The sequence below is a fragment of the Phascolarctos cinereus genome, unplaced genomic scaffold, assembly GCF_003287225.1.
Source record: "Phascolarctos cinereus isolate Bilbo 61053 unplaced genomic scaffold, phaCin_HiC Scaffold_5;HRSCAF=322, whole genome shotgun sequence".
In the NCBI taxonomy this organism is placed as follows: Eukaryota; Metazoa; Chordata; class Mammalia; order Diprotodontia; family Phascolarctidae; genus Phascolarctos; species Phascolarctos cinereus.
Window position 1 is genome coordinate 327,345,735 of NW_027555958.1, and position 12,064 is coordinate 327,357,798.

Genomic DNA, 12,064 nt, shown 5'->3' on the forward strand with positions numbered 1-12,064 from the left:
ACACTGAGCCAGGATGCTCAATGAATAGAGGATTACAGCTGCAGAGAAGGCATAAATATCAACCCTTTCCCATATCAGTGTGAACCACTCCAGGATACAGATTGCCAAGTTGTTTCTGAATTCCCCATAGGGAAAATTTGAGTGATGGAGCAACCTTCCCAATGGTACTCCCATAACGGAAACTTTGGAGATTTTCAAGTATGCCTTTTCGTTTTCCTGTTACATTTTCTACTTTTACCTCATAGACGATGATATGGCCATGATCTCTCGGAAGTATACTAAGAATTAGTACATACCACAGAGGACCTCAGATATTAGGGAACTTAACAGCTGCTGCCTGATGAGCCGACTGAGCTTGTACAAAGGAATGAGAAAGTACAAAGGTAGAATCTGTGGTCTTGTGGTATTATTACAAGCAGAATATGCTGATCATAAAATATCCCTGTATGTTATATTGCCCTGAGAGCATAGCTCCGACCAGTATGTATGATTTTATCTACTCAGAGGGGAGTAGCATTAGGAGATGCATGGCCATGTCAAGGTTTATCTATCTACCCATTTAGCTAGCTACCTTTCTAGAGTCAAATAGTGCTGTTACTGCCCAGTAGTTATTGCTACATGAGAAAATGTTTTCCCCTCTTGCTATGCAGTGACTAATGCACACAGCTCACTACGAAGGGATTCCTCTATGTTATGCCTGCCAAGCTGAAGAGGTTGCTGCAGACTCCAAGTTTCTGAATGGTTTTACTTTAGTAGATTGAAGGAGGATAACTTTTAAATTTCAATGTTGTTTTTCCCGTGGTTGTCCCATCTGCTACTGTGAGAAAGAAACATTTTTCAGAGGCCCCACTTTTGGGATCCTTTGCATGAGATCAGACTGCTCATCAGGCAGCAGCTGATTAGGTCTTTATGATTTTAAATCAGGCAAATATCCTATATAATCCTGATTCAAGGTTTTATTGGAAAAGTCTGGTAAATAAATGACCTTTGCATCCAGGAAACCCATCAACTGAGGACTTTGCTGAGCTTCATCAACAGAAAGTTTGTTAGTTCATGTATTCATTCATTCATTTACTAATTCACTGATTTGTTCATTTATTTTCCAGCTATTTCTTTGTTGTTATTTTTATTTAATTAAAAAATATTGATGTTTTGTTTTTACAAACCTCTACAGATTACTACCAGTCTGTGAGAAGTCTCTCATAGCAAAGTAAAACAATTATGCAAAACTAACCATAAAATGACTTCATCTGAAAGTTCATGTAACATTCCATATCTGTAACAATCCCCCCATCTCTATTTTTATTTTATTTTTAAACTTTCAAAAAGTTAACAGAAATGAATTTTTCCTCCCCTCCCAACCCCTTTGGGAAAAAAAAATTCCTTATAACAAACATTTCTAATCAAGTAAACAAATTTCTTCATTGGCCATGTACATATGCATGCATATATGTATACATACATATTGTGTAAAAATTATATATGTATACATATATACACATATACATACACACACACATACACATACACACACACAAATACACACATGTAGATTTATGTGTTTGTGTTTCTCATTCTATACCCTAAAGCCATCACTTCTCTGTCAGGTGGATGGTCATTGTGTGGATCAGAGTTTTTGCAGCTTTTAAAGTTGTTTGTCTTTACAGTGTTGATGCTCTTTTATAAATTGTTCTCTTGATTCTGTTCATTTCATTCATCAGCTTATAAAAGTCTTCAAAATCATTCACTTTATAATATCAATTTTATAGTAACTTGTTGTGGTTTTGCTCACTTCACTGCCTCAGTTTATGTGTCTTTCCCTGTCTCTTTGAAATTGTCTTTTTCAAAAAAAATTATTTTTTTCATTTCTTACAGTCTTCTATTACATTCATATATTCCGACTTATTCATCCATTCCTTGATCATGAATTGGTATCTTTTTAGTTTCCATTTTCTTGCTCCTACAAAAAGACCTGTGGTAAATATTTTTATACCCACAGGACCTTTTCCTATTTCTTTTATCCATTTAGTTTAAAAGAAATTAATATAAAGGATCAATGGAGTGCATGTTTAAGACCTTAATCTATATACACATTAGTTTCTCTCCCCTGTCTCCACTTGTGATATAGCCTCTGGTTCCATTTTCTTAGAAAGGAGCTGTTGAACTATAAAGTTTACGTCAAGAGATTTTGAATTATGGGCAATGAATATAAAGGTTTTAAATTTGGTATTGATGAATTATTGCTCCTGAAGTTGATGATTGTTTCATATGATATGAGCCCTTAAATTCCCACTCCCAGGAAGGCTTATACATGTGTGCGCCATAAATAACATTGTGATATGCCTTCCCATCTCTTGCATGTATTCAGAATCATACTGGATATATATATATATATATATATATATATATATATATATATATATATATATATATATATATATATATATATATATATATATATATATACACACATATATAAATGTGTGTGTGTGTGTGTGTGTGTGTGTGTGTGTATAGTGTGTTCAGATTATTTGATCAGGCCCAGGTAATAGAAGTGTCTACTATCTCACTGGATCACACCACACACCCTCACAATGGTGATGGTTAGTGGGCACATGATCTTGTAATAGCCTTCACAAAATGTTTGATCCTGGCAAGATATTTCCCCAGATTCTGCCAAAGCTCTGTGCTGATCCAGACAGGCATCTAAGTGACAAAAGGCCCTGCAGTAAACAGTTCAACTATTCCCCATTTGGCATGTTGATGATGCTGCAAAAATAGAAACAGCTTTGGTTCTGATTATGCATGAAGACTGTGGTGCACCTGTCACAGGTATAGTGTGCACCCAGAAATTCTTTTACATCTAGGTCTCCATAATACTTGTCATCAGATAACAGCTTAAAGTCTATTGATGAGTAAGGTTGTGCCCTGGTGATGAATGATTGGCACTCTCTCTCATCATGGGGTAGCACACTAATTGTTACCTCAGAGTGTTCCTCCAAAAAGCCATATCCATAAACCAGATCTCTTTCTGAGCTATAAATCCTAGGGTCTGGTGAGATAGTAGGGCCTCTGCCAATCACCAAGGATCTGAATGATTGCTTTTGGGTATGAACAAGAGATCAGTGGCAAAGCACAAGTTAGTTCTACAACCTGTGTAATTGCTATCCACCAAATGTCACCTTTCACAATCAATTACTATGCTATAGATGACCAGTTTTAACTTTCTGTGTGATCCACCCCTTTCCTCCCTAGTATTCTGAACCACAGTTGCTGTCAATCTCAAGAGGTGATTCCCAAAAATCTTGGATCTCTGAATCATTTTGAAATATTGTATAGGAACCATTAATCATCTAGCTTTCAAACATTTTTCCTTTCTGAGAACAGGAGCATTTCACCCTGTACCACCCAACTGGATCTATACAAAAGTTTCACTTTCAGTATACTTTTGGATTCTGTCCAAAAATCATTGAATATCTGTGGTGACAGACAAGGCCTGAGTAAAGGTTCTAAGCTTCTCTAGGTTGGCCAACCAAAATTTCTTGTCAGGTTCAATGACCCTAAAACACTTTATGGGCCTCTCCTCTCTCATCATCCTTTCAAGAAATATTTCAGGGTCCAGATCCTTACCATCAGGTGCCTTGGGCAAAGAAGGTTATGATGGCAACCTTGGTATCTATTGAGGTGCTTGAAGAGAGACCATAAAGTCGATACTAATTTGTAGGGCCTGTAGGCCTTGGACATCTCTCATTACTACTGGGTATATTTGGATTTCCAGAGCACCTTGATTCTATGGAGGTGAGGAAATCCATGAAGAGCATTTCCTTTCCAATAGGGAGTTTTTATCGCTACCTATAATCATCAGAGGTAGAACTGTGTCCTGTGATTCTGAGGGAATGTATAAACAGATCCTTTCTTCTAGGCTAGGAATTCCCATTGAGGTATAATCACTTACATTAGAAACCTAAACATCATCAGAGTCTCCAGTCCCTAGAGGATGACTCTCGTTAAAAAAGTACAAAAACAAAGAAAAAGAAAGCAATCTACCTATGATTCAGGGTGTTAATATGAATTAACATTGCTTATTGTTATGGTTTTGCTCATGCTTCATTAGCTTATAAAAATCCTCAAAATATTTATTTTTATTATTTTAATGTTACAGATCAAATCATTTTTCAGGTTTTTCTTACTTCACTCTGCACCAGTTCATGTAAGTTTTTCCATGTATCTGAAATCATCTATTTCCTCCTTTCTTAATTACAATAATAATATTGGAAACCCCCCCCACTTTTTTGTCCACCACTAAAAGAGCTGTTATAGATATTTTCTGTAACAGACTTTTTCCTCTTTCTCTGATCCCTTTTCAATAACAACACTAAAAATGAAGAACTTCAAAGGGTGTTAGTTAAAAACTGATTAAGACAATGACAATCATGATTTCCAGAGTACATATTATTAGACATGCTATCCATGATAGAAAAGAGATAGATTTAATCAATCAATGAATAAATATTTATTAAGTACCTACTTTATGCCATGCCCTGTGCTAAATTTTAGGGACAAAAAAGGGCAAAAGACAATCCCTGCCCTCAAGGAAACTACAATCTAACGGGAGAGACAACATGCAAAAAATATGAACGTGAATATACATGCATTGGGGAATGAGGAAACTGGACAGATAGGAGGGAATTAGGTTATGAAGAGCTTTGAATATCAAACAGAGCATTTTCTATTTGATCCTAGTGGTGACAAGGTGGCACTAGAGTTTATTGAGCAGGACGATGACATAATCTGACTTGTGCTTTAGGTGCAGAAGGAGAAACACATGTTTGTACACATCCAATGAGGTAATTTGATTTGTTTGACTTTGCACATTTGTTACAAGAAATTATTTATTCTTTCTTTTTTTTTCCTCCATGGAGTGAGAATGATAGGAAGAGAAAACAGATTTCTGTCAATTTAAAGGAACAATTAAAACTAGAGAGATGGTAGGGATACTACAGATATGAAATATTGCATGGACTTTCAGATGATGTAATATTATTAGTTTTTCTTGTTGTTTTTTTTTGCAAAAGACCTCGGGGGGGTGTAATCATTAAATGTTTGTGATATTGAAAACATGTTAATAAAACTTTTTTTAAAAAAATAACTCATGAAAATGAACTAATGATTCTTGATCTGGGCTATGGTCAATGCTGCCATTCACAAATAAAGTCAGCTTACGATGGGCTTCAGTTTCTTTTTGGGTTCCCTTTTTTGCTACACAGAGAACCACCTTTTTTTGGATATAGTCAAGTTAACAGGCACCCTAGCATGAGCAAGTACTTCTTATGGGCCCGGCACTGTGCTAACTGTTATGCATACAAAGAAAGGCAAAGGACAGATCCTGAATTTAAAGAACTCCCAGTACAAAGGAGAAGACAACATGCAAATGTACAGCCAAGATATGGATGGGATAAGTTGGAGAAAATCTCAGGGAAGTTTTTCAGTTGCCTAGTTATAGTTGGAGTATGCCGGCATGCCTGCACATGCGGCACAAACTCTGATCTCTGCTACACGGCTCCCTGAACCATGAATGATTCTTTCTGTTTCTCACCTCCGATCATGGTATAATTTGTGACACACATGAAAAATAGGATCTCTTACACTCCATCATTACCTATTCTTATTACTAATGTAGCATTGGAAGTCTTTGTGCATGAACCAGGGCAAAACTCACTCACCTTACCCACAAGGGATCTTTTAGTTTTATCAGGTTGGTGAGGTGTTTCAAAAGTCTCAACATCTGATACCAGCTTGTACCTGTTGGAATCCTCAGGACCTAGGCTTTTGGAGGAGTACTTCAAAGACGAGGTCTTTCTATATATTTGACATTATAGTATCTGAAACCTAAGAGAAAACAGTTAAATATTTTGTTAATATGTGTATAAACACATGTGCTGTTAGCATTCCATATTCTGCTGATCATTTCATTCCTGGCTGCTCTCCTAGACTTCATGCTCTCTAGAAATTCATCATCTTGAAAGATGACATCAACTTTGAAGCTCACATCTCTTCAATATCCCTTGCCCCTGGGGCCAATTCCTTCATCTGAGCAGAGAAAGTGGGGGGTGGACATTAGAGAACTCCTCTTAGATCCTTTATTATCTAAGGAGGACCTGCCAGGGCAATAATCTCATCATTTCCCATCCTGACTACAGAACTTCATCATTTACACACACACACACACACACACACACACACACACACACATACTCTTAGATACAATTTTCCTCATTTTTTTGTTTTCTTTGTATGTTATCTTCATTGTGAGCATCTTGAAGGCAAGGACTATCTTTTATTGTTCTTTGTATTCCCAGCATTAGCATAGAGCCTGATCCATGGTAGGTGCCTAATAAATATTTATTGACTATTGCTTAATCTATGGATTCCTGAAAGATAATAACTCTGTTGTGTCATCAAGGCTGCTATGACTGTTGCTTTAGTTATTACTTTTTTAACTCTGTTAGCTATCTATCACTATACCCATGATACTGGGATGGGTGGGAAATTCAGCAAAACTGATCAATATTTAGAAAAAAAAATCTGATGGTATGTATAATGTGCCACATCTAGGACCCATCCTTCACCTCTGCAAAGTAATGGGGTAGGGACTATCTTCTCATATCTCTTTTTAGGATCAAATTTGGTTTTTTTTAATTTAAATTTGTATTGATACTTTTTCTTTTTACATTGTCTAGATTTCTCCAAGCATTTGTCCCCTTACTCCTCCCAGACAGCCATTCCATATAACAAAGACTATTTTCTTTTCTTTTTTCCACATTAGTCATGTTGTAAAGAAGAATTAGAACCAATAGAAGGAACCACAAGAAAGAAGAAACAAAACACAAGAAAAAAAAGAGCAAATAGTGTGTTTTGATCTGCATTCAGAACCATAGTTCTTTCTCTGGATGTGAACAGCATTTTCCATCATGAGTCTTTTGGAGACGTCTTAGAGCCTTGCATTGCTGAAAAGATCAAAGCGTATCAATTTGGCTCTCACTGTGTATAATGTTCTCCAGGTTCTGCTCACTTCACTCAGCATCGGCCCATACAAGTCTTCCCAGGTTTTTTTGAAGTCCACCTGCTCATCATTTCTTACAGCACAATAGTATTCCATTACATTCATACACCATAACTTGTTCAGCCATTTCCCAACTGATGGGCATCCACTCAATTTCCAATTCTTTGCCACCACAAAAAGAGATACTACAAATATTTTGGTACATGTGGATCCTTTTCCCATTTGTATGATTTCTTTGGGATACAGCCCTAGAAGTGCTATTGCTGGGTCAAAAGGTATGCACATTTTTATAGCCCTTTGAGTATAGTTCCAAATTGCTCTTCAAAATGGTTGGAGCATTTCACAACTTCACCAACAATGCATTAGTGTTCCAATTTTCCCACATCTTCTCCAACATTTACCATTTTCCTATTTTGCCATGTTAGCCAATCAGATAGGCGTGAGACTATTTTCTTGAAAAAGAAGAGGAAGAAAAAAATCAGCATGACTAATAAATTTGAAAAATTCCAAAAACATGTGTAATATGGTACACTTTTGGACCTCTCACCCAAAGGCATAGGGTGGAAGTGCATTCTCATAGCACTTCTTTTAAGCCATGTTATTCTTTATAATTTTGCAACAATTCACTTAATTTTTTGTTTTTTCTGTTTACATTATTGTAGTCATTGCATGTATTATTTTCTCGGCTCTGCTTCCTTCAGTTGGCATTATTTTATGTAAATCTTTCTGTGTTTTTTTATATTCATCACATTCCTTATTTCTTACAGTACAATAATATTCCATTGCATTCACCTACATTCATACTGCTTAGCTGTTTCCCAGTCAATGAACATTTTCCTTTATTCCAATTCATCTAGAATTGCTTATTATTCCCTTCTCCTCATCTCAGACATCTTCTCTTACTGTATTCTTCTTCACTATGTCTCACATGAAGAGGTAGCCCATCTCCTTTTCAACCCCTTTTACAAGCACTATTGAACCCATCTACTTCTATCTTCTCTAGTAGACTTTCCCTCTTATCATTTCCACTCCTTCTCTTGTCTTCAATCTCTCCCTGTTTGCTTCCCTGTTGCCTACAACATGTTTATATCTCCATCATTTTAATTTAAAAATAAAAACAAACAATAGCCTTCTCATTTAATCAGGCCATCATATCTCTCTTGCCTCCTTCCCTGCTAAATTCCCTGAGAAAACTGCCTACACATGGGACCTGACTTCTTTCTTTCCTCTCCTTCTTTGTAAATCCTCTGCAACCTGATTTCTAACCTTATCACTCAATTTAAACTCCTTCCTCTAGAATTACCAATGATTCCCCCTAATTGCCAAATCTGATGGACATTTCTCATGCTTGATCCTTCTTGACCTCTTTGTTGTCTTTTACATCTCCTCCAGGATGAAATCTCTTTTCTATGTTTTATTGATACTGTTCTTTCCTGATATTCTTCTGTCTGCCTGACTATTCCTTAGTCTCTTTTGCAAGATCCTCATTCAAATCATTCCCATTACTTGTTTTCATGAGTCGAATTATCATCTCTACGTATATCATTCTCAGATCTGTATATATAGCCCTAGTTTCTCTTCAGACCCCCTTCTCACATCACCAACAATTTGTTTTTTGTAACCTAAAATTTGATGTCCCAAAGGGATCTTAAACTCAATGTATCCAAAAGATAATTCTATTTTTCCTCAAAACCTTTCTATTTCTAGTCCTATTACTGTCAAAACCACCACTATCTTCTCAGTTACACAGGCTCCCCACTCCAATATCATCCTTAAATTCTCACTTGATCAGCTCCCAATGTGTTGTCAGTTCTTATTGTTTCTGCCTTCACAACCTCTGTCTCCTGTGTGAGTGTGTGTGTTTGTGTGTGTTCACATTTGCCCTTCTCTCTGCTCACATAGCCACCCCACTTTTCTTGGAATACTTCTTGGAAAATTTTTTTCAAAAACTGGTCAACATTTAGAGGACCAACAGTTAAGTTAATGACTTCAGAGGTTTCAGCAATCTGCACCCCTTTTTTGACCACTTCTACTGCCATCAATGCGGAAGCAGAAAGGGCTCACATAGGGTGAGAACCTGCTTTATATTTTCACTTCTTTCAAATAAACAGAAAGTCATACAAATATGGACTATTTGGGGGTGGCCAATATAAGCAATATCACTGATGCTGATTAGACTAGGTGACTTTGAAAGTCCCTTGAAATTCTAATATTCTTTTATCTCAACCTTGTTGGCCTTGCAACCAGGGATGTGGATCCCTAATTACTTCTGGTTTCATGAGTTCATAATCTCAGTCATGCTCTGCCTCACCAATGGTTCTTTCCTATATTCTAGAACTGAGTTTTTGTTCCATCAATCATTCAGCTGAATGCAAGCTCTTGCCATTCCATCCAACCTTTCAGGAACCAAATGCCTCTTCAATGGATCTTTTCATTTTCTTCAACTCTGTTCTGAATATTTCCACTAACACAGCCTCTTCCCAATGTTGAATTGCTAAGCACTTTCTAAATTCATTGGTATCAGCAACTTTTCTAAAACAATCCTAACAATCCTAAATAAATAACCCTGGCCGCTGCATCATATTTCTGATGGCAGAATCTGAACTCCATCCATTAAGATTCCACCTCCCCCACCACAATCTCTCTACAAGATGGTATTTTTTTTCAATCAGAGGAATTACCCAATCAAGAGTATCTCCCAATTGTCTATTGTTGAAGGCCAATGGTCTAAGCTAATTTTTCATGAAATTGCAAGTTTGAATGTTAATGTTGTGACTTAAAGTGAAAGTTAAATACTAGCGCACATTGGCCCACTAAGGCAAGTCTCTGCTCCTGCTGCCACCCAACACAATGGAAGACCTCACATGGATCTTTTGCTATACTGTAGATACCAGTGAAGCATTGAGACAATCCATTTGTTGTCCATCCATAACACTTATAATATGTTCACCTCCTTTTCCAATCATGCAAAGCCTTGATGAAGGCTTATGCCTCTGTTCTACTTCTTTTATTTCTCCATAAAAGCTGTACTTTGGTTTCTCATGGAAATGATCCTGAGCTCTTACATAACAGTGGAGTTGATTGACTTTCTAAATGGAGTCATCCTATCCCAGTTAAAGTAAGTGATAAGATACCCAAACAATGAATCTGATTTATAGGCTTTAGAACAAGTGCAAAAAGTCCTTGGTACTGGATTTACATTGCATAAAAAAATTTTTTAGAGAAGTCAAAGGACTTAGTCATGCCCTAGGAGTCCTCTACAAATTATCAAATTATCAAATTAATATGTAAGTGGATTCATTGAAGAAATTAGAGCAAAGTGGCAACTCCAGTGGAAAAAAAATCTCTGAAGAGGAACCTGCTGAGAGGGAGAAGGAGAAAGGAAGAAGAGGCCTGGGCTTTTCCCTTACCTAGGTCTCCTACCCACAGTCCCTTCCTCAGTTCAAAAGACTTACAAGCTTCAAAGGGTCTGAAGAACATTTGATTTCACAATTTCCAATTTCACACAGTAGTCTTGGGTCCCAGAGCAAGAACACATCTTCATATCAGGGTACTAGATCTCATTTTGAGAAGTTAGGGTGGATTCTCTAACATCACAGGCTTGCATTTCCACCAGAGGACTTTAGCCCCTGTCCAAGGTGAACATTTAAAAATAGCTTTGGTCAGCCAGCCTTAAGTAGAATTTAGAAAAGATGATGTACTAACATAGTAGTGTAAGAGAGTTGATACAAAAAAATGCCCCCAAAATCTGTTGCACTCTCACCACAAATACATAGAATCCATGAAAATTGAATTTGAGCCTAAAGTTCAATTGAGGAACTCCTGCTTTCTAGAAGTCTTGATTCTATTTGTAGGGTACTCAAGAAGTTCCCCTTAAGCACAAGGTGATTTTTTTGCTACTCTCCTTGTGAAGTTATGTTCAGTAATCTTGACTTCCAATGTAGCCATTACTCTCTGCTGATCTGGGGATGCCACTATGAAACTGATGGGAAGATGGGAAATCAGATATCTTTCAGACCCTTGAAATGCTCCAGATATCCTTCTGAATTCCTACAGTCCCACCTATCAGACTGAATGCATAGTTTCACACTTTATCATACACCCTGCTCATTTCTTTCCTATGAGCCCTGTCTTCTCAACTAGACTCTAAACTTGCGGAGGGCAGAGACTTGGCCTTTTCTGTTTATATCCTGTATAGTTCAGTGTTAGGCAATTCTCCCTCAGGAGTTTTGCTTTAACAGCCACTCTTTCTCCAAAGACTGCTTCTAAACCAACTCAATAATTTTATAAACAACTCCTCAGATATGATCAAGCACTTCAGCTTATGCAAACTCAGTTCCTATTTACTATAACTCTAGTTCCAAGGACTTTTTTACACTGTCTTATGGATGAAATCAAGTACCTAAGCACTTACATTTATTACGCTGAGGGTTACTTGACTGATTAAATCAACTTACTTTCCACTTAAAATCTATGCCAACATAACACAAACTGGTCATTTTGGCTAACCAGTATGGTACAGTAGAAACAGAATTGGTTTTACAGTGAGGAGGGACCTGGGTTGGGATTCCAGTTCAACTCATTCTAATTGAGTGACCCCAAGAAAGTTGCTAAGACTCAGTTTGCTCTTCAGTAAAATAGGGATAATAACAACTTTTGTGATCTCTTCCTGTTAATGTTGTTGTGAATAAAAAAATACTATAAACCTTGAATCAGTAGTAAAATGTGAGTTACTTCTATCATTACTGTTGGAAAGCAGAGGTCTGACTATAGAGAGTGCTTGCTATCTGAAAATTAAACTAGCTAAGTACTGGAGGTACATCACTAGAAAGTTAACTTACAGGTAATGGATTTCTGACCATAGCATTTAGCACTACTGATCATCTCTTCGAAGAAATTTCCTTCTTGTGTTTTCATGACCCTTCTCTACTCTTTCCTTTCCTACCTGAGGGTTCTTTCTTTGCCTCCTTCACTAGATAATTGCCCACTTTTAAGAAGACA